General features: G+C 43.3%; 1 non-coding gene across 1 annotated transcript; it reads right to left on the bottom strand.

Annotated features, from left to right (window-relative positions):
- Positions 1-1,291: 1,291 nt before the first annotated feature.
- On the bottom strand, positions 1,292-1,423 carry LOC113900542. Its single transcript, XR_003513180.1, has one exon. It is a non-coding gene; the product is annotated as a small nucleolar RNA SNORA2/SNORA34 family (small nucleolar RNA).
- Positions 1,424-24,384: the final 22,961 nt, after the last annotated feature.

Here is a 24,384-nt window from a genome sequence, read left to right as displayed (position 1 = left end):
TGAGAAGCCTGTACACCACAAGCAGAGAGGAGGCCCCGCTCGCCACTAGTGAAAACCAGTAGGCAGTGACAAAGACGCAGTGCAACCAAAAATAATAAATAAGTAAAATTTTAAAAACTGAAACAAGACAAAGAAAGTAAACCCTGGTATTTTAACCACATCCCCCATTTCTCAGAAGAAGGAGAGTTAAGGCATGCATTTAAGTGAGTTTCTTTGGGGACAAGGTGGGAGCTGATGACAAGAACCACCAGTTTCAAGTCATAAAATCAGACAAGGAAGACAAAATACCTTTAGGCATGCATATAAATGTTCACACAAGCTTCTCGCTTAAACTGCAAGGGAAGCAGATTCTGAAACATTTCTAAGGAATTATTACTTAATATGTATAAAAATATTACCAATGGTTTAGTAATGGTATAGTTCCTGTTATTTTAGTTAGTTAAGTATAAAAATTAAAATAAGGGTTTTTGGTGGATCTGTGACCTCAGTGTCTCCAATTCCATGTTTCACTTAAGACCTTAAGTTATTTATTTAAATTGGTTAAATATTTAATAAACAGAATAGAAAAAAAATAGTTTTCCTTTCTAAAGAGCAAGAAAAATTTCCTTTCTTTGTATTAAAAAGATACATTTTACTATCCAAATATTTGTATATCTTTCCAGGGAAATGAAATCTGGCAAGATTTATGCCTTTCATATAATGAAGATCATAATATTTAAAAAGTGCATTTACTGTGAAAGTAAGTAACTTTCTCAATTAGTGTCCCAATTGAGACAATTGTGTCAATAGAGAGAATAGTGTCCCAATTTCTCAATTAGTGTCTCGATTGTCTCAAAAGTGCAATAAGGATGCACTTTCACAATCCAATATAGAACTCAAAATGTTTTACAGCCCAATAGTAAATATAAGTTTCTAATTTGAATGAAGTCTAAAATATACAAGTCAGGACTCTGACCATACAAAAGGATAATACTCAGAGAGAGCTCACAGTTCAGAATCATCCCACAGCAATTTCGGGGGTTAGTAATTAGATTTTTTGGAGAAGGAAATGGCAACCCACTCCAGTATTCTTGCCTGGATAATCCCAGGGACAGAGGAGCCTAGTGGGCTGCCGTCTATGGGGTCGCACAGAGTCGGACACGACTGAAACGACTTAGCAGCAGCAGCAGTAATTAGACCTAACAGTATTATCATTCTAATGAGCAAGTTAAATCAGAGAGCTCTCAATTTTGGAATTCCAGTATTAATCAACTATAAGTAAGTGTTAGCTTGTATGTATCACCAACGACTGAGATGTTTCTAATGAATTGACTATTACATTTCCTAAGTTCTGAAAGGCCAACAGACCAAAGAAAGAGATTTCTCTATATTCCTGCTTGAAACCAACAGCTTCAGCAAACTGCTAGCCTTGATTCAGGACCCACGGCTTTAAGATATTTAACTGTAAGATTCTCTCATCTCATCCCATCTCATCTCATCCCATCCCATCCCATCCCATCCACGGGATTTCAGACACAGAGTCCTTGTGCATGAGGAGTCACCCATGAAACCACAGTGAAGTGAAGCCCAGTGAGTGAAGAAGCTTCTTGGGGCAGCAGCAATGGAAACAGACCTTCAAGGTTGAGTTGGAGATGAAAGGGTGTTCTGAACAGAGGCTCTGACTTGTGCTAAGACATGTAGGGTGACCCACATGGCCCGGAAACTCCAAGAACTGACTGAGGGAAGAAGCAGGAGGGAAGTCTGGCTAGCTGAATTGGGCCCTTGACAAAAGGGCCTGAAACGTCCCAGCAGCAAGCCCAGAATTTCTCCTGAAAGGAAAGGAGAATTTACATGACTTGTGTCATAATCTGACATGTGATTTCAAAAGACAAGGCAGGGGACTTCCCTGGTGGTCCAGACGCTAGAACTCCACATTCCCAGTGCCAGGGGGCTGGGTTCAATCCACGGTCAGAGAACTATATCCCCCATGCCAAAACTAAGAGTTCACATGCCACAACTAAAGATCCCACAAGCAGCAACCAAGATCCCACATATGCCACACCAAGCTCCCGCATGCTGCGACTAAGAATCGATGCAGTCATACACACGCACACACACACACACACACACAAAGAGAAGGCAGGAGACAGTTTGCAACATGAGTTCTCTGGGAAGTGACTCTGGGAGGCTCCATGTTCTGTTTTGCCTCTCTTACCTCTTTATATATTATCTTTACGATAACATTGACAGTGTGTTAGGCTAGGCCACAAAACAGGAGTTTATTCAGTTCTGTCTCTGGAAGGCCATGAATCACTCTTTCTGGCTGCAGTTCCTCTGTCTGTTAAATCAGACCACAGCACCTTCCTGACTACCTCTTGGCCAAGAAAAGCTACCATATTTTTAATATCGTAGTTGTATACAGGCAGGGTACACAGGCAGTATCCCATTTAACCGTTCTATCAACCTTACCAGGGATGAACTATTACTATCCCCACTATACAGATGAAGGAATTGAGGCTCAGGAAGGCCATGTGACATCCTTAGATCTTATAGGTGGAAGTGGCATAAGCAGGAGCGGTCTTTGCTGATCTTCCCAGTAAGTCAAGGGACGATGGTTGTAAGGCTTCCCACCTCCACTGGATTCAAGGTGTTACTGTGGTTATAGGAAGCCAGGGGAAGACTACTTTCTCCCCTCAAAGCTTCCACCTTCTGCACAATGTGCTTCCTTTCTCTCTCCTATCAAGGTGGTGCTGTCATTTTGTGTTTAGGATATGGGGTTACTGATTTTAATTGCAGACCCTCCCCCCCTGATTTTAATTGCAGGGCCAGACTGAGCTGGCCCTGACTGCTGGCACGGTTCTCTGCCAGCCAGCCATGCTCAAGAGATGGATTCCTCAGCATCTGTCAGGCCAGTCTCAGGGATTAGGAACACAGCAGCCCCCCTTGCCTAGGCCTCTCTACAATTCAACAGTTTGGGAGCCATAACTCAGCTCAGGCCTTCGGCAATACTGCGACCCTGTTTGGCTTCTTCTCACTTACTCATCACACCAATGATTCAGAAACGTGCTGTTCTTATGGTAATTCGTGTTTGTGCTCTTGTGTACAGGTGTTGGCAGTGACTTCCTGTTAGCGCACTGCTTTTGTTTTTGCCTGAGCTGGGATTAAATGACTTCGCTTATAAACAAAAGTGGAACCACAAGTCCCTGGGCACCCTGAAGCAGAACCAGTCAGATGGTTTTGAATTTATGATGTTTTCCTTTGATGAAAAATAAGGTAACATAATAACATAATTAAGAGGTGGCTGTGGTGAGATGGGAAGAATATTAAGAGGTGAGGTCAGGAAATCAAGTCTCCTCCCCCCTTTCTGCTGAATTTGAAGTTATTTGTGATAATTACTACTTCACATTATATGTATAACTGAATCACTTTGCTGTACACCTGAGACGAATGCACGATAATAAATCAACCATACTACAATAAAATTTTTAAAAATAAGTGTAAAAAAAGATAAAGTTCATAAGCCATAAAATTCACCCTATAAAAGGGCACAATTCAGTGGTTTTTAGTATATCCTGAAAGTTGTGGAACCGTCACCCCTCTCTCATCCTAAAACATTTTTCTCGTCCCAGAACGTAACTGCACACCTGCTGGCTGTCACTCTCCATGCCCTTTCCTGTGTGCCAACACCACCTAGACTTGCTTGACCCCTCACCTTCTCTTTCCGGCCCCCTGCTAAATCAGAGTCCCCAGATCCCCCAGTCATCACCAGCCAGGTCACCAGAGATGAAGTCCCTCTGGCTGAGCGCAAGGCCAGGGTCATTGTCTTTTCACTAAACAACAGGATGGCTCTGCTGTCCAGCATAATGTCATCTCTAATGGCAGAGACCCCACACTCCACTTTGCTACAACTGTTACCCAGGTGAATAAGATAAATAAGCTGTCAGAGTGGGATAGGAAGAGACTGAGCTGGCCCTGACTGCTAGCATGGTTCTCTGCCAGCCAGCCACGCTCAACAGATGGATTATCCAGCATCCGTCAGGCCAGTCTCAGGGATTAGGAACACAGCAGCCCCCCTTGCTTAGAGCAAGAAGTATCGCTCAAGGAACTCACCCACATTTCCTGCCTCCTGTGCGACTCCTACTGAAAGGAAAACTTATTCCCCAGTCCAGGTTTTCATCCATAGCAGGGAATTCGTGCTCTAAGCCAGAGAAGATGTAATGTGTAAGAGACACCTCTCTGACCCCACCTTCTCTCCTCCCTTAGGGAGGAGACTCGGCATCACTTTTAAAAAATGTATGTATGAGGGACTTGCTTGGTGGTCCAGTGGTTAAGACTTCACCTTCCAATGCAGGGGGTATAGGTTCGATCCCTGATCAGGGACCCAAGATCCCACATGCCTCATGGCCAAAACAGCAAACATAAAACAGACGGAATATTGTAAAAAATTCAATAAAGACTTAAAAAATGGTTCACATCAAAAAATATATGTATGCATGATGTGATATGGTATGGAATGATATGATATGGTATAATATAGTATATCAGTTCAGTACAGTTCAGTCACTCAGTCGTGTCTGACTCTTTGCAACCCCATGGACTGCAGCACACCAGGCTTCTCTGTCCATCAGCAACCCCCAGAGCTTGCTCAAACTCAGGTTCATCGGGTTGGTGATGCCGTCCAACCATCTCATATAGCATCTATTATGTACTATATACTTATGTCTTTGTTTCTGTCTGTTCGTCCAGTAAAACATAGTATCCAAGAGAATAGAGCTAGCCCCACCTCCAGTCCCTAGAACTGTACCTGAACAATAAGAAATAAGATGCTGTATGAAAATGTCTTAAGTAAACAGAGGAGATTCATGACAATGGAAAAGTGGCATGAGGTCAGAGGCCAAAATTGAACACAGAAAATTTGCCACTAGTATGAGAGGCTCTGAATACTGAGACTCAACATTTCTTTCAAAATTATATTTTTATCATGTTCTAAGATTTAGCACAATAGGACCATTGTTTGGTGAGCCCAGCCCTGTAACCAGAGTTGGCTGCTTCAGCCTCCGGGCTGCTCTTCTATTCTCAGGACTTAGCTTATAGTCCTGCCCACCCATGCTCAGCTGGACAAAGAACCCCTCAAAGAACCCCCTCTCTGGTGGCTATCCCAGGGTGTGGGCTCAGAGCAGGCATCCTGGGTTTTCTTCCCGGTACTGTTGCAGGAAGGCAGACCCCTTCCAGGGCCCAAAACTGGGCTCTTGTCCAACACTCGGAAATGAATTGTCCGAGGAGACACATGCTGACAAAGCAAGAGATTTTATTGGGAAAGGGCACCCGGGTGGAGAGCAGTAGGGTAAGGGAACCCAGGAGAACTGCTCTGCCACGTGGCTCACAGTCTAGGGTTTTGTGGTGATGGGATTAGTTTCCGGGTGGTCTTTGGCCAATCATTCTAATTCAGTCTTTCCTGGTGGCACACGCATCGCTCAGCCAAGATGAATGCTAGCGAGAGGGATTCTGGGAAGTGGACAGACACACGGTGTCTCCTTTAGACCTTTCCTGAACTCTTCCGGTAGGTGGTGGCTTATTAGTTCTGTATTCCTTATCAGGATCTCCTGTCATAAAACAACTCACGCAAATGGTTACCATGGTGCCTGGCCAGGGTGGGTGGTTTCAATCAGTGTGCTTCCCCTAACAGTACTACTGGTTTTCTCCAGCAGGAATCACTGGCTAGTCATTCCCCTAGGGCAGTCCTCTATACAAGGCACAGAAGACCCACCAGAAACGCAGAAATTCAGAGAACATCACAGTTACTGCAACATGGTACTGTATGCTATTATATACTAATGCAGCATTTAGATCCCCAAGAGGTGTGCTCTGATAACAAAGAGCAGTAAATACCTCAGCTGCCTTCAGAGTTTTGTTTTGGGTTTTTTTTGGCTTTGCTGAGTTAGTGTTCAGTCACCAAGTCGTGTCTGACTCTGAGACCCCATGGACTGCAGCACACCAGGCTTCCCTGTCCTTCACCATCTCCTGGAGTTTGCTCACTCATGTCCATTGAGTTGGTGATGCTATCCAACCATCTTGTCTTCTGTTAGGAGTCTACAAATTTGGATCCAGAACTGAGTAGCCCAGACCAGAGAGGAGAGGCTCTTGGTGGTGATAGACTTAACCTCATTTCTCTTCCTTCCAGACAGAGCACTCCTCCAACATAACGTCAAACAATCTTTGAAGGGGCTCTAGACTGTTATCCTGCCCACAGTGCCCACGCACCTCCATTCACTTCTGCCCCCTCCCTCATACTGTTCCCTGCAGCGTGCCATTTCTCCTAATTCCAATCTTGCTCCTGACTCCATGGTGGCCTGAAGCATTAAGAGCTATTAACACCACTGGGTAAAAAAGACTGACATTTGTTTTAGCCAAATTTCCTCTGTAAGAGTCTAATCTACATTTGATATAATCCAAGGGCATCTCAGGCTCAGCCTCAAATTTCATTTCAGTGGCTCCTAGAGGAGTGATTTCATAATCACACCAAGTCTTTGACCCAAAAAAACCTTTGTCTCTTGGCATCCATAGTAACTCAAATCCAAACATAAAAAGAGAAAATAAAGGCCATACGGAAAGAAACTGGGTCAGCATCTCTCAGTGGTGTTCATTCAACAGAGGATTCGGGTCAATGATATTTTGCCATGGTCCACATTGGAACAGAGCCTTTCATTAGCCGCAAAGCTCCAGGCAAACTTGATTTTATTGACCTCTTTGAATGCATTTCCTCTTATCCCTGGCAAAGAAAGTGGAAAAACACTTTTAGAAGTCAGTCTACCAATTTTACCCTTAACAGGTTGAGTGACCTACTTGACCCTAGGTTTCATTGTCCACCAATTGCCCAAGGGCATCTGGATGGCAGGTTTTCAGCCACCCTGAGTTTTTTTATAGCCTAAAATTTTAGAGTCTCTTTATCTTTTTCTCTTAAGGAAACAGCAGAACAACAACCAGAGTGTGTTTAACAATGAAAGAATGAGGGTAAACAAATTTGATTTTAAGACCATGACGTCAAACAGGGTAAAGCATCAATTTGGTCTTGTAGGTTTAAGCCTACAGAGTTCATGTAAGTTTGAACCTGCAGGGTTCCCACAGTGTCAGTGAACTCCTTGACATTCGCCGTTCAGACACACGAGGAGAGGCCAGTAGACTAGGAAGTGTATTTGGCCCTCAGGTAAATATGCAAAGCAATCTGTTCTTGAGATGTGGTCATGGCAAACATTGCTTTGTGACATTAATTTTATGGCAGGCAGCAACATTCACTATCAGTTCTGTTCAACTCAGCCTCTCAGTCGGGTCTGACTCTTTGCGACCCCATGAATCTCAGCACGCCAGGCCTCCCTGTCCATCACCAACTCCCGGAGTTCACTCAAACTCACGTCCATTGAGTTGGTGATGCCATCCAGCCATCTCATCCTCTGTCGTCCCCTTCTCCTCCTGCCCCCAATCCCTCCCAGCATCAGAGTATTTGCCAATGAGTCAACTCTTCGCATGAGGTGGCCAAAGTACTGGCGTTTCAGCTTTAGCATCATTCCTTCCAAAGAACACCCAGGGCTGATCTCCTTTAGAATGGATGGGTTGGATCTCCCTGCAGTCCAAGGGACTCTCAAGAGTCTTCTCCAACACCACAGTTCAAAAGCATCAATTCTTCGGTGCTCAGCTTTCTTCACAGTCCAACTCTCACATCCATACATGACCACTGGAAATACCATAGCCTTGACTAGATGGACCTTTGTTGGCAAAGTAATGTCTCTGCTTTTGAATATGCTATCTTTGGTCATAACTTTCCTTCCAAAGAGTAAGCGTCTTTTCACTTCATGGTTGCAGTCACCATCTGCAGTGATTTTGGAGCCCAAAAAAATAAAGTCTGACACTGTTTCCACTGTTTCCCCATCTATTTCCCATGAAGTGATGGGACCGGATGCCATGATCTTTGTTTTCTGAATGTTGAGCTTTAAGCCAGCTTTTTCACTCTCCTCTTTAACTGTCATCAAGAGGCCTTTTAGTTCCTCTTCACTTTCTGCCATAAGGGTGGTGTCATCTGCATATCTGAGGTTATTAATATTTCTTCCAGCAATCTTGATTTCAGCATGTACTTCTTCCAGCCCAGCATTTCTCATGATGTACTCTGCATAGAAGTTAAATAAGCAGGGTGACAATATACAGCCTTGACGTACTCCTTTTCCTATTTGGAACCAGTCTGTTGTTCCATGTCCAGTTCTAACTGTTGCTTCCTGACCTGCATATAGGTTTCTCAAGAGGCAGGTCAGGTGGTCTGGTATTCCCATCTCTTTCAGAATTTTCAGTCTACCAATTTTAGCCTTAACGGGTTGAGTGACCTACTTGACCCTAGGTTTCATTGTCCACCAATTGCCCAAGGGCATCTGGATGGCAGGTTTGCAGCCACCCTGAGTTTTTTTTTTATAGCCTAGAATTTTAGAGCCTCTTTATCTTTTTCCCTTAAGGAAACAGCAGAATAATAACCAGAGTGTGTTTAACAATGGAAGAATGAGGGTAAGCAAATTTGATTTTAAGACCATGACGTCAAACAGGGTAAAGCATCAATTTGGTCTTGCAGGTTTAAGCCTACAGAGTTCACGTAGGTTTGAACCTGCAGGGTTCCCACAGTGTCAGTGAACTCCTTGACATTCGCCGTTTAGACACACAAGGAGAGGCCAGTAGACTAGGAAGTGTATTTGGCCCTCAGGTAAATATGCAAAGCAATCTGTTCCTGAGATGTGGTCATGGCAAACATTGCTTTGTGACATTAGTTTTATGGCAGGCAGCAACATTCACTGTGGCCTCCCCTTAACAAAACCATGTAACTATTCATGCTAAGGTGCTTTAGTCCTGCCTGACTCTTTGTAACCCCATGGACTGCATGGACAGCTCCTCTGTCCATGGGGATTCTCCAGGCAAGGATACTGGAGTGAGTTGCCAAGACCTCCTCCAGGAGAATCTTCCCAACCCAAGGATCCACTCTATGTCTCTTATGTCTCCTGCATTTGCAGGCGGGTTCTTTACCACTAGTGCCACCTGGGAAGCCCATATGACTATTAGGAGTAATTTATAACAGAGTAAATTTAAGTCCACGTAAATCTCATCACCCCAAAATGCAACTTCTAGCCTGCCAGTATGGTTACTAACATTTTTCAGAATCTCTGGGTTGTTGAGGTGAGAAATAGAGTATTTTCTGCCATATCAATAAACAAAGATATCACAGCTATCAACGATTCCGACCCTCCAAATATGAATTTCTGAGCCCCGAGAGTGCATAGGAAGAACAATGCCCACTCTCTGGCAACCATCAAGTTGCCTCCACTCCCTACCACAAGCACTGAGCCCCAGGATACTGGCCCCAGATAGCTGAGATGCAGAGAAAGGAATGATTTCAGCAAACCCAAACCCTTCCCATACATAGAAAAGTGCTAAATTCCTTAAGTCTAAGATAACTGGTTTTCCTTAATTAACAATAATCTTTTGATGTTCAGACTACCTGCCCCTTGTTGCAAACTTGTGTATAACCTGACTGCTCCCACCTCCCACCGCCACCACCTCCTCGGAAAAATTCTCTCATGGTCACTTGAGACGCTGTCTCCTGGGCTTGAAGTCCTAAAAACTCTCAATAATTAAAACACAAACTCTCAACTTTTAGCTTGACTATTCTCTTTAGTCGACAGAGGTTAATTTTTCCTTGAAGATTCAGGTCAAGCAGTCTTCCTGATTTCCATTCCCCTGTGTAGAATTGACCACTTGTTCCCCATGGTACCCTGAACGTGTCTTTACTGAAATGAAATTATTGATGCACCCAATTTTGTCCATGTCTTTCTTGTAGGAATTCTTTCTCTTTCTCTCTGCCCCAGGGTAGAGAGGAATCTCTTCCTCCATACAATCTCATTTCTACCAAATATAATGTTTGTTGAATTAGTAAACAAAGTTTTTTGGAATGGTGTGGAATGCATGATTTCTGCAGTCATCTTAAATTTTTCCATCATCCAAACCATGACCAACGGCCAAAGTTGAAAAGAATTCAGGTGTAGACAATAATAACTTCCCATTTATCATTTTCTTCAGCCCCCAAATCTACTTCCAGCTACCCTTTTCCTTCCAAGAGCATTTATTTTTTAGATCCTTTTAAGATTTTGTATTCTATAAGGCTATAGAGCATACAGTGATGGATACAGTCAACAATGCAACAAGAGACTCTTGTTTTTGTCCAGACTCTGACACTAATCACCTGGGACACACTAGAAAGGTCACTTCGTTAACTAAGGGTGGCAGATGGGTTTCATTTCAAGGATCCACACCAATCAGTTGGTAGTGATCATGTAAGATACCTTGTTGGAGGACTCAGACTCCTGAGTTCCGTGGGAAAGAATTTCAGAATTGATTAGTGATTATCTGCCATGGTGGAAAATAGGCTAGGTATTTACCATCCTCACAGAAATGATCTCAACCATCTCTTTCAGACTCTAAACTTCTGATTTATTTTTTAGTCATTCACAGACCACCCAGGATCTTTTAACATTCCTCTTACACATGCTATATACAACCACGATGCATTCAGTGTTTACTGGATCCTGGTACTACTCAAGGCACTTTGCTTACATTATGTCATTTTATTCCTATGACAATGCTAGGGGCCCCATGCTACTACTATTCACATTATGTAGAATGAGGAAACAGACCCGAAGAAATTGAGCAGCTTGCAAGATCACAGGGCCATAATACTGAAATCAGGATTCACCCACTGAGGGCCCCTCTCCAGAAACTGTGTTCTTAATCACTATGTTGAGGTGGCCTTTCTACTTTAGCTTTTTTCTCAACAAAAGATTAAAAGTCTGCGATAGGGAAAAATACAATAAGCCTGTTCAGAGATTAGGAAACTGCTTGTATTCTACTGACAGGTAATCATTTGCAACCTCAAGTAACACAAGGCTGTACAAATATTGACTGCTCCTGAATCACTGATACTACAGGCAAGCTGTTAGAAATGCATAAGTCCTTGGAAAAATTCAGACCCATATCATTTGCAGGGCTTCACCAGTGGCTCAGATGGTAAAGAATCTGGGTTCGATCCCGGGGTTGGGAAGATCCCCTGGAGAAGGGAATGGCTACCCAATCCAGTATTCTGGCTTGGAGAATTTCATGGACAGAGGAGCCTGGTGGGCTACAGTCCGTGGGGTTTCAAAGAGTCAGACATGACTGAGCAACTTTCACACTCAAGCAATCATTTTGCAGAAGAACTAGTGAGTAAAAGAAGTTGTGATATTTTAGGTAAAATGAAACAGGAAATCACTCCTTATCTCACTTTTCTACCTGGACAGAAGGTTAAGAACTTCACTTGGGGCCTTGATGTGTGTGCTCAGACACTCAGTCGAGCACACTCAGTCATGTCTGACTCTTTGCAACCCCATGGACTCTAGCCCACCCAGCTCCTCTGTTCATGGGATTCTCCTAGCAAGAATACTAGAGTAGGTTGTCATTTCCTTCTCCAGGGATCTTCCTGACCCATGGGGCCTTGATGCTCATTGGCAATTCTTTCAGCAGCTTCCTTGACACACTATCCTCAGCCTTTCTCTGTTCCACACTTCCTGATGCTCAGCAGCTGATCTCCTCTCTAATTTGCTCACTTTATTCTTAGTCCTTTAGACCAAGTAGACCCACCCATATATTACGACCCTGTCAATCAATCCATCGAGGCAAGCCTTACCTGTCAGCAGCTTCTCTTGGCTCAGCTCAAAAGAGGATTCATACAATTTAGCACAATGAGTTACCAGGATGGGTATAAAGGAACAGTTCCCTCAAATTCAATGGACCAATAGATGGGATGAGGGGCCTGGTCACATTTCCTTTATTTGAAACCTGAGGAGCACCCTCCCCCAACCTGCCAAGTTTAGAAAAAGGCATTCCCACTGGAACCCAGTGTGTGAAAGGATGTGTGTACCACTTCCTAGAGAAAGATACTATCTTTTGTTGTATTTTGCACATTTTCTCCTGTCTTTATTCATTATTACTACATTCACTCCTCTCTATCCAAGTTTAAACTTTGTGTCACCTATGCTCTGGACCTCACCCTTTTTTTTCCAATAGTTTTTTATAGTGGTAAAATGTCCATAATATAAAACATTCTATTTTAGCCATCTTTAACTGTACAGTTTGGTGGCACTAAGTACATTCACACTGTTGTACACCATTATCCATCTCCTGGATTTTTCACCTTCCTAATCTGAAACTCTGTCCCCTTAAACACTAACTCCCCATTCCCCTCCCCACCCCGCTCCCACCCTCTGGACTCAGCACCTACCAATGTACTTTCTGACTCTATGAATTTGACCTTCCACCTTATAAGGTGGAAGTCTTATAAGTGGAATCAAACAGTATTTGTCTGCACCTAAATTAGGGGCTTTCCAGGTGGCACAGTAATAAAGAATCTGCCTGCCAATGCAGGAGATACAGGAGACATGGGTTTGATCCCTGGGTCAGGAAGATCCTTTGGAATAGGAAATGCCAACCACTCCAGTATTCTTGCCTGGGAAATTCCATGGACAGAGAAGCCTGGTGGGCTATGGTCCATGAAGCATGCATGTGAAACAAGTATATTGGAATGTATTTTTAAGGTTAACTCAATACACTGGATCTCATTCTTTAAAAGAACTTGCCTCCCTCCTGAACTGGGGGTTTTAAATTAATTTCCAATTATTCATTAATGACTCTAATGGATTTTTTCATTTAAGAAATTAAGATATTACAGATAAGGCTAAAGTCAGGGAGGTAGTTGAGAATAAGAATTTTAAAGGAGGGGATGGGAATGATAGCTTACGTGGTCATTGAAGCTGTAACCATTGATCATATTCTGGAGACAATCTTCTCCCCTGTCTTCAGTTCAGTTCAGTTCAGTTACTCAGTTGTGTCCAACTCTTCGTGACCCCATGGACCACAACATGCCAGGCTTCCCTGTCCATCACCAACTCCTGGAGTCTACTCAAATTCATCTCCATTGAGTCGGTGATGCCATACAACCATCTCATCCTCTGTCATCCCCTTTTCCTCCTGCTTTCCATCTTTCTCAGCATCAGGGTCTTTTCGAATGAGTCAGCTCTTCGCATCAGGTGGCCACAGTATTGGAGTTTCAGCTTCAACATCAGTCCTTCCAATGAACACTCAGGACTGATCTCCTTTAGGATGGACTGGTTGAATCTCTTGGCAGCCCAAGGGACTCTCAAGAGTCTTCTCCAATACCACAGTTCAAAAGCATCGATTCTGTAGTGCTCAGCTTTCTTATAGTCCAACTCTCACATCCATACATGACCACTGGAAAATTCATAGCCTTGACTAGACGGACCTTTGTTGGTAAAGTAATGTCTCTGCTTTTTAATATGCTGTCTAGTTTGGTCATAACTTTCTTTCCAGGGAGTAAGCGTCTTTTAATTTCATGGCTGTAGTCACCATCTGCAGTGATTTTGGAGCCCCCAAAAATAAAGTCAGCCACTGTTTCCACTGTTTCTCCATCTATTTGCCATCAAGTGATGGGACCAGATGCCATGATCTTAGTTTTTTGAATGTTGAACTTTAAGCCAACTTTTTCACTCTCCTCTTTCACTCTCATCAAGAGGCTCTTTAGTTCTAGGGGGTGTCATCTGCATATCTGAAGTTATTGATATTTTTCCCAGCAATCTTGATTCCAGCTTGTGCTTCATCCAGTCCAGCATTTCTCATGATGTACTCTGCACTTAAGTTAAATAAGCAGAGTGACAGTACACTCCCTTGACGTACTCCTTTCCCAATTTGGAACCAGTCTGTTGTTCCATGTCCAATTCTAACTGTTACTTCTTGACCTGCTTACAGATTTCTCAAGAGGCAGGTCAGGTGGTCTGCTATTTTCTTTTTTTTTTTTTTTAATTTTATTTTATTTTTAAACTTTACAATATTGTATTAGTTTTGCCAAATATCGAAATGAATCTGCCACAGGTATACCCGCGTTCCCCATCCTGAACCCTCCTCCCTCCTCCCTCCCCTCCCCTCCCTCTGGGTTGTCCCAGTGCACCAGCCCCAAGCATCCAGTACCGTGCATTGAACCTGGACTGGCGACTCGTTTCATACATGATATTATACATGTTTCAATGCTATTTTCCCAAAACTCCCCACCCTCTCCCTCTCCCACAGAGTCCATAAGATTGATCTATACATCGGTGTCTCTTTTGCTGTCTCATACACAGGGTTATTGTTTCCATCTTTCTAAATTCCATATATATGCGTTAGTATACTGTATTGGTGTTTTTCTTTCTGGCTTACTTCACTCTGTATAATAGTTTCCAGTTTCATCCATCTCATTAGAACTGATTCAAATGTATTCTTTTAATGGCTGAGTAATACTCCATTGTGTATATGTACCACAGCTTTCTTATCCATTCATCTGCTGATGGGCATCTAGGTTGCAATGTTCATCGCAGCACTGTTTATAATAGCCAGGACATGGAAGCAACCTAGATGCTATTTTCATCTTTCAGAATTTTCCACAGTTTGGTGTAATCCACAAAGTCAAAGGCTTTGGCATAGTTAATAAAGCAGAAATAGATGTCTTTCTGGAACTCTCTTGCTTTTTCAATGATCCAGTCGTGTTGGCAATTTGATCTCTGGTTCCTCTGCTTTTTCTAAAACCAGCTTAAACATCTGGAAGTTCACAGTTAACATATTGCTGAAGCCTGGCTTGGAGAATTTTGAGCATTACTTTGCTAGCATGTGAGATGTGTGCAATTGTACAGCAGTTTGATCATTCTTTGGCATTGCCTTTCTTTCGGATTGGAATGAAAACTGACTTTTTTCAGTCCTGTGGCCACTGCTGAGTTTTCCAAATTTGCTGGCATATTGAGTGCAGCACTTTCACAGCATCCTCTTTTAAGATTTGAAACAGCTCAACTGGAATTCCATCACCTCCACCAGCTTTTTTCGTAGTGATGTTTCCTTGACTTCACATTTCAGGATGTCTGGCTCTAGGTGAGTGATCACACCATCGTGATTATCTCGGTCATGAAGATCTTTTTTGTATAGTTCTGTTTATTCTTGCCACCTTTTCTTAATATCTTCTGCTTTGTTAGGTCCATACCATTTCTGTCCTTTTATTGAGCCCATTTTTGCATGAAATGTTCCTTTGGTATCTCTACTGTTCTTGAAGAGATCTCCAGTCTTTCCCATTCTACTGTTTTCCTCTATTTCTTTGCATTGATCACTGAGGAAGGCTTTCTTATCTCTCCTTGCTATTCTTTGGGACTCTGCATTCAAATGGGTATATCTTTCCTTTTCTCCTTTGCTTTTTGCTTCTCTTCTTTTCACAGCTATTTGTAAGGCCTCCTCAGACAGCCGTTTTGCTTTTTTGCATTTCTTTTCCATGGGGTGGTCTTGATCCCTGTCTCCTTAACAATGTCATGAACCTCCATCCATAGTTCATCAGGCACTCTATCTATCAGATCTAGGCCCTTAAATCTATTTCTCACTTCCACTATATAATCGTAAAGGACTTGATTTAGGTCATACCTGAATTTCCCTACTTTCTTCAATTTAAGTCTGAATTTGGCAATAAGGAGTTCATGATCTGAGCCACAGTCAGCTCCTGGTCTTGTTTTTGCTGACTGTATAGAGCTTCTTCATCTTTGGCTGCAAAGAATATAATCATCAATCTGATTTCAGTGTTGACCATCTGGTGATGTCCATGTGTAGTGTCATCTCTTGTGTTGTTGGAAGAGGGTGTTTGCTATGACCAGTGCGTTCTCTTGACAAAACTGTATTAGCCTTTGCCTTGCTTCATTCTGTATTCCAAGGCCAAATTTGCCTGTTACTCCAGGTGTTTCTTGACTTCCTACTTTGGCATTCCAGTCCCCTATAATGAAAAAGACCTCTTTTTTGGGTGTTAGTTCTAAAAGGTCTTGTAGGTCTTCATAGAACCATTCAACTTCAGCTTCTTCAGCATTACTGGTTGGGGCATAAACTTGGATTACTGTGATATTGAATGGTTTGCCTTGGAAATGAACAGAGTTCATTCTGTTCCTTTTGAGATTGCATCCAAGTACTGCATTTCCGACTCTTGTTGACTATGATGGCCACTCCATTTCTTTTAAGGGATCCTTGCCCACAGTAGTGGATATAATGGTCATCTGAGTTAAATTCACCCATTCCAGTCCATTTTAGTTCGCTGATTCCTAGAATGTCGACGTTCACTCTTGCCATCTCCTGTTTGACTACTTCCAATTTGCCTTGATTCGTGGACCTAACATTCCAGGTTCCTATGCAATATTGCTCTTTACAGCATTGGACCTTGCTTCTATCACCAGTCACATCCACAACTGGGTGTTGTTTTTGTTTTGGCTCTGTCTCTTCACACTTTCTGGATTTATTTCTCCACTGATCTCCTGTAGCATATTGGGCACCTACCAACCTGGGGAGTTCATCTTTCAGTGTCCTGTTTTTTTGCTTTTTCATACTGTTCATGGGGTTCTCAAGGCAAGAATACTGAAGTGGTTTGCTATTCCCTTCTCCAGTGGACCACATTTTATCAGAACTCCTCTATCTTAAGCCTTTTAAAAAAGAGTTTCTTCCCCTTAGCATAAATAGCCTCAAATCACTCTTAGTTTTAGAAACCAACACCAAGAAAACAAGCCAAAAAATCTCTTTTCCAAAGCCTTTCTCCTGTTATCATCAGCTTCTTTCCTTTCTCTCCTTCCATCTACTCCTTTCAAGGTTTTCTCTGTATCCTCTAACTTTTGCAGTTTCACTACACTGTATCTAGCTTTTGTTTCTGTGGGTTGGACCTAGTATAGACAGCACACACTTACAGCAAGAGTTTCAATAAAACTCAAATGTATTTTATTGTTGCCTTCTACTGCCCCTGACCCAGAGAGCTAGCAGTAGGAGTAGTGAAGTGAGAAGGCACCTGTACAGATATACCCATCCAGCTATGTTCCCAGCCAAACCAATGGTGGGCCCCCTAAAGCTACGGGGTAGGGACTTCCCTGGTGGTCCTGTGGCTAAGACTCTGTTCTTCCAAAGCAAGAGGTCATAGTTTGATCCCTGGTCCAAGAACTAGATCCTACGTGCTGCAACAAAGAGTTCACTTGCCACAACTAAAAAAGATCCCTCATGCCACCAAGAAGGTGGAAGATTCCACATGCTTCAACTAAGGTCTGGCACAGCCAAATACGTAAATAAATTTAAACATAAAATAAAGGTAAGGAGTAGCTCCTTCCTTCCAGGGGACACAGAGCACTTGCGTCTGGAGTTCCTGGGATGGGCAGTGCTCCCCTGAGCACTTAGCACAGATAGAGAGCTGGTCATTGCCAAGGTAAGCACTGGTTTTGTCAAGAGCTTATCAGGGTGTAACTGTGATTACTACCAAACATGCCCAGCAAGCTCATTCTCTACTCCATTCCAGTCAATCAATCATAGTTATGTGTTCACTCTTACATCACGTATCATCATCAAAAAACTGTTCATACTGTAAGCCACCTAAGACCCTTCTAATTTATTCTAGGGACCCTCTAAGAGGAGTCTCATATCTTAAACCAGTAAGTCTCTGGACCAAAAGGAAAAGCCCCAAATTGCCTCTGACTCTATCGTTCCATATGTTGTTGTTGTTGTTCAGTCATTAAGTTGTGTCCAACTCTTTGCAACCCCATAGACTACAGCACCCAGACCTTCCTGTCCCTCACTATCTCCCAGAGTTTGCCCAAGTTCATATGCACACACACACAAAAAAAAAATCAGGAAGAAATTTTCTGTATAAAAGGATAGCTAGTTATCTTGATAAAAGTTAATAAATGTTACCCATCCTTCTCTCAAACATTTAAAATATTACCTTCCTCAAAAACCTAGTTTTCAACTATGCAGGGCTGTTTTGGTTTGTTTTTAGGTTCTTTGATCTCTAGTTCTTGGCCAATGTCAGTATCATATGGTTTCATATGCTATAATTTTTCATTTCATTTTGATATTTAGTAAGTCCTCCTTACTAAAGGACTGTCACATTCTGATAGAATGTGGTCCACTGAAGAAGGGAATGGCAAGCCACTTCAGTATTCTTGCCTTGAGAACCCCATGAACAGTATGAAAAGGCAAAATGATAGGATACTGAAAGAGAAACTCCTCAGGTCGGTAGGTGCCCAATATGCTACTGAAGATCAGTGGAGAAATAACTCCAGAAAGAATGAAGGGATGGAGCCAAAGCAAAAACAATACCCAGTTGTGGATGTGACTGGTGATAGAAGCAAGGTCTGATGCTGTAAAGAGCAGTATTGCATAGGAACCGGAATGTTAGGTCCATGAATCAAGGCAAATTGGAAATGGTCAAACAAGAGATGGCAAGAGTGAACGTCAACATTCTAGGAATCAGCAAACTAAAATGGACTGGAATGGGTGAATTTAACTCAGATGACCATTATATCTACTACTGTGGGCAAGAATCCCTTAGAAGAAATGGAGTAGCCATCATGGTCAGCAAAAGAGTCCTAAATGCAGTACTTGGATGCAATCTCAAAAACGACAGAATGATCTCTATTCATCTCCAAGGCAAACCATTCAATATCACAGTAATCCAAGTCTATACCCCAACCAGTAATGCTGAAGAAGCTGAAAATGAATGGTTCTATGAACACCTACAAGACCTTTTAGAACTAACACCCAAAAAAGATATCCTTTTCATTATAGGTGACTGGAATGCAAAAGTAGGAAGTCAAGAAACACCTGGAGTAACAGGCAAATTTGGCCTTGGAATACAGAATGAAGCAAGGCAAAAGCTAATACAGTTTTGCCAAGAGAACGCACTGGTCATAGCAAACACCCTCTTCCAAAAACACAAGAGATGACTCTACACATGAACATCACCAGATGGTCAACACCAAAATCAGACTGATGATTATATTCTTTGCAGCCAAAGATGAAGAAGCTCTATACAGTCAGCAAAAACAAGACCAGGAGCTGACTGTGGCTCAGATCATGAACTCCTTATTGCCAAATTCAGACTTAAGTTGAAGAAAGAGAAAACCACTAGACCATTCAAGTATGACCTAAATCAAGTCCCTTATGATTATACAGTGGAAGTGAGAAATAGATTTAAGGGACTAGATCTGATAGATAGAGTGCCTGATGAACTATGGATGGAGGTTCATGACATTGTAAAGGAGACAGGGATCAAGACCATCCCCATGGAAAAGAAATGCAAAAAAGCAAAATGGCTGTCTGAGGAGGCCTTACAAATAGCTGTGAAAAGAAGAGAAGCGAAAAGCAAAGGAGAAAAGGAAAGATATTCCCATTTGAATGCGGCGTTCCAAAGAATAGCAAGGAGAGATAAGAAAGCCTTTCTCAGTGATCAATGCAAAGAAATAGAGGAAAACAACAGAATGGAAAACACTAGAGATCTCTTTAAGAACATTAGAGATACCAAGGGAATATTTCATGCAAAGATGGGCTGAATAAAGGACAGAAATGCTATGGACCTAACACAAGCAGAAGATATTAAGAGGAGGTGGCAAGAATACACAGAAGAACTGTACAAAACAGAGCTTCACAACCAAGATAATCACTGTGGTGTGATCAATCACCTAGAGCCAGACATCCTGGAATGTGAAGTTAAGTGGGACTTAGAAAGCATCACTACGAACAGAGCTAGTGGAGGTGATGGAATTCCAGTTGAGCTATTTCAAATCCTGAATGATGACGCTGTGAAAGTGCTGCACTCAATATGCCAGCAAATTGGGAAAACTCAGCAGTGGCCACAGGACTGGAAAAGGTCAGTTTTCATTCCAATCCCAAAGAAAGGCAATGCCAAAGAATGCTCAAACTACTGCACAATTGCACTCATCTCACACGCTAGTAAAGTAATGCTCAAAATTCTCCAAGCCAGGCTTCAGCAATATGTGAACTGTGAACTTCCTGATGTTCAAGCTCGTTTTAGAAAAGGCAGAGGAACCAGAGATCAAATTGCTAACATCTGCTGGATCATTGAAAAAGCAAGAGAGTTCCGGAAAAACATCTATTTCTGCTTTATTGACTATGTCAAAGCCTTTGACTGTGTGGATCACAATAAACTGTGGAAAATTCTGAAAGAGATGGGAATACCAGACCACCTGACCTGCCTCTTAAGAAACCTATATGCAGGTCAGGAAGCAATAGTTAGAACTGGACATGGAACAACAGACTGGTTCCAAATAGGAAAAGGAGTACGTCAAGGCTGTATATTGTCACCCTGCTTATTTAACTTCTATGCAGAGTACATCATGAGAAACGCTGGGCTGGAAGAAGCACAAGCTGGAATCAAGATTGCCGGGAGAAATATTAATAACCTCAGATATGCAGATGACACCATCCTTAAGGCAGAAAGTGAAGAGGAACTAAAAAGCCTCTTGATGAAAGTTAAAGAGGAGAGTGAAAAAGTTGGCTTAACGCTCAACATTCAGAAAACTAAGATTATGGCATCTGGTCCCATCACTTCATGGGAAATATATGGGGAAACAGTGGAAACAGTGTCAGACTTTATTTTCTGGGGCTCCAAAATCATTGCAGATGGTGATTGCAGCCATGAAATTAAAAGACTCTTACTCCTTGGAAGGAAAGTTTTGACCAAGCTAGATAGCATACTGAAAAGCAGAGACATTACTTTGCCAACAAAGGTCCATCTAGTCAAGGCTATGGTTTTTCCAGTGGTCATGTATGGATGTGAGAGTTGGACTGTGAAGAAAGCTGAACACCAAAGAATTGATGCTTTTGAACTGTGGTGTTGGAGAAGACTCTTGAGAGTCCCTTGGATTGCAAGGAGATCTAACCAGTACATTCTAAAGGAGATCAGCCCTGGGTGTTCACTGATACTGAAGCTGAAACTCCAATACTTTGGCCACTTCATACGCAGAGTTGACTCATTGGCAAAGACTCTGATGCTGGGAGGGATTGGGGGCATGAGAAGAAGGGGACGACAGAGGATGAGATGGCTGGATGGCATCACCAACTCAATGGACATGAGTTTGAGTGAACTCAGGGAGTTGGTGATAGACAGCGAGGCCTGGTTGCTGCAGTTCATGGGGTTGCAAAGAGTTGGCCATGACTGAGCAACTGAGCACATCAGCACATCAGAGATTTAATTTATTGAAGGTATAAGGAAAACCAAGGGGACACAGGCTCTGCCATCTGCCTCACTGGGGGAGACAGATGCCTATATGGGGTTGCAGCAAAGCTTATTAAGCAGGTTTGTACCCAGGAAAAGCCCCAGGAAACCCACGAGGGAGTATCAGTTCCACCTGAGAGTACTGAGAAGATGTTGCAGCCCCCACCCCATCCCCGGGTCACAAATAAGAAAGGCGACGGGTTCGGGCTGGGGCAGAGGGGATGTCAAGCAGCAGCAAAGTTACAGGGATACAGAAGGGCATGTGCAAGATCAGGGGATTTTAAAGAGTGAAGGGTATGGAGCCAAGAGGGTTGATGTGAGGTTGAGAGAGGGCTAGACTGCATCAGCTCACAGAGGGCTTTGACCTTGGACTGCAGAACTAGGCAGCACAGGGTTACAGAGCCCGTGTCTAGGAATTCACCCTTGGGGCCATGAGAAATTCTTCCCTGGTCCCCTGATTAGGTATTTCAGCCTGTTCACTGCAGACCAGGGAGAGGAGAGGCCTCAGCCCTGACACTTTCTGGGCTCCCCCTAGCTACTGGTTTTATCTTATCACAAGCCCAACACCCAGTCCCAGGGTCTCGGCAGCATCTCTGTTACCTCCGTCGAGGCTCTAGGTTGGCCTGAGTGTTGGTCCATTCTGCAGACTTTAGCACTATAGCAATAATCAGGAACCTTCGGATTTTCCTCTGGGTTCAAAACACTTCAGTTTCACCTAGTGCCAGCACCTGCCAGCTCTGCAGCTTGGAACCATCACAAACAAATTCTGTTCAGATAACTGCTATGAGCCCCCTGCCTCTCTTAAACTAACAAAAACACCCTTATCTCCCAACCAAAAAAAAAAATCCCCATTATTGTTCAAATGTGCCAACTTCCTATTTGCCCTGGCACACTGCCCCTTCTTCATTTCAGTTTCCCAGCAGCAGCCAACATTCCTGCCAACTTGAGCAGCAAAGCAGGTAGGTTCTGCCCATGTGTGTACAGGACCCGGGGTGTGGGAGGAGACGCCATGGCAGGCGCAGCGGGGTTCTTCCCAGCTCTCCAAGAGCCCGAGGCATTTACAAGGCCAGCACAGACAGCCAGCCTGCAGCCTACTCTAAACAAACACCCCCAAACTTGGCTGGAGTCACTGCAAGTCCTGTGTGTTCCCTTTATCGTATACATTAACTCTTGATCCTCACAACAACCCTGTGAGGCAATTTTCAATTTTGGTTTCAAGGATGAGGAAACTGAAACTCAGAGTATTTAAATGGCTTTCCCCAGGCCACCTGGTAGAGATGGAACCTAGGCTTATGATTCTGCCTAAATCCTGTGCGTGTGACCCTATCCTTGGCATCACAGAGAGGAAGGAATGCTTTAAGAAGCCCCAGTAGATGGGTGGTGAGTGTGTGCACACACGCACACACACACACACACACATACACAGTCATAGCCATCATGGCACCTGTTCCACTTTAAGAACCTCACATTGAACTGAGCAGAGTGCCTTCATCTGGGTAGGAGACCACGCTAAGATCACCATCAATTTTTACAAACGAACTTGACAGTGTTTTATCACACTGATGGCAGTCATCTGTTTGCAAGTCTGCTCCCCCTCACCAGGCTGTGAGTACTCAGGTCTCCACAGGCCTCAGCACACCACTGATCCTAAAAGCACATTAAAAAAAAAAGGTAATGAGAATGAGAAGCATGAGGACAGGTAAGGTGTCACTTTGGTCACCTTGCTCAGGCTATTGTGCTAATGTTAATGCTGTTAGTGACTAGCCGGCTCACAGACCCTTAGGATTGTGCTAATGTTAATGCTGTTAGTGACTAGCCGGCTCACAGACCCTTAGGTCAGGCCAGTCTGTTGGAGGCAGGTGAAGGTAAAACCAGTCTGATGGAGGTGGGCAGAGACACAGCCAGCAGCACCAGGGGCATCAGGACTGGGTGCCGAGTGGTGGGTCTCAGGGGACACAGCCAGTGCTGAGACAGGAAGTTCAACAGGAGACATGTTGGAGAGCACGGGGAAGCCCAACCTGAAAGATGGCAGTGCTGATGGGAAATGGTTAGAGGGCAGTGGTGTGACAGCCTTGGCCTGGAAAAGAACATGGTACCCACATTAACTAAGTCACCAGTGGGTGACCCTGCCATCAGGGGAGGGTTCCTTCTGGCCTCCTCTTACTGTACATCATCCTGAAGGCACCCTGCTCCCTCCAGCACACAGCTCTAAAAGCAAAGGTGTGCGTGCATTGAAGCTCTTAGGTCAGCTAAAGAAAGTGGAGGCATTGATGACAACGCCTTCCTTTGTCCAGCTCCAGGAGAGATGGAAGTCTAAACACAAATAGAGTGAGTAAAGAAGCTCGGGCACTTTTACTCCATGATGCCCAGTTATGACTCCCAGTCTCGTACCCGACTCGTGGGCCGAGATGTGACCGTGGCGTGATGTCAGTCTCAATTCTGGCTAACACGAGACAATGTCCAAGATGATAGATGCCCACCGTGTAGGCTGCATGGACAGCCCATGTGGATTTGAGAAAAGAAGATTCAGAGACAAAAGCATTTAGGAAAGAAAAGAAGTTTCATGTCCAAATCTTTGCGATCCCATGGACTGTAGCCTGCCAGGTTCCTCTGTCCATGGAATTCTCCAGGCCATAACACTGGACTGGGCAGCTATTCCCTTCTCTAGGGGATCTTCCTGACCCAGAAATCAAACTGGAGTCTCCTGCACTGGAGGCAGATTCTTTACCAGCTGAGCTATCGGGGAAGCCCAGGAAAGAAAAGAAGTTTACTTTAAAAAGGATTCAAGGGAATCTGTCTTCAGAAGGACAGGTTGGCAAAAATTAAAAGAAAATCCATAGAGATATTTAAAGAGGGAAAACACTCAATATTAGAAAAAGCCACCTAGTTTCAATTAGCTGTTGTGGTAGAAAAGCAGCATGTGATTGTCATAACCTCAAAAGTCATAACTTGCGGTCAGATGTCAGCAGGGTAAAGTTTTTGTTCAAGTCAGGTAAGAATCAGATGACAACTCTACCCCTGAGGAAGCAGTTACAATGGCTAGAAACCTATTATTGGACAAGGTCAAGGCTTCCTTTATTTGGGGAAGCAGAACTAGACATAGTGATCGATTTATTTTAATCTCCCATTAAAACCTAAGTTGACTTTTTTGTTTTCTTTGGTTGTGAAAAAATGATGTACACATTACTTAAAATAGCAGCAGGGCAAAGTATCAATTTTGCTTTCAAATTTCC

This window comes from Bos indicus x Bos taurus, chromosome 10 (genome assembly GCF_003369695.1).
Source record: "Bos indicus x Bos taurus breed Angus x Brahman F1 hybrid chromosome 10, Bos_hybrid_MaternalHap_v2.0, whole genome shotgun sequence".
NCBI lineage: Eukaryota > Metazoa > Chordata > Mammalia > Artiodactyla > Bovidae > Bos > Bos indicus x Bos taurus.
The sequence above is the reverse complement of the archived record's forward strand: the minus strand, read 5'-3'. Positions and strand labels throughout refer to the sequence as shown.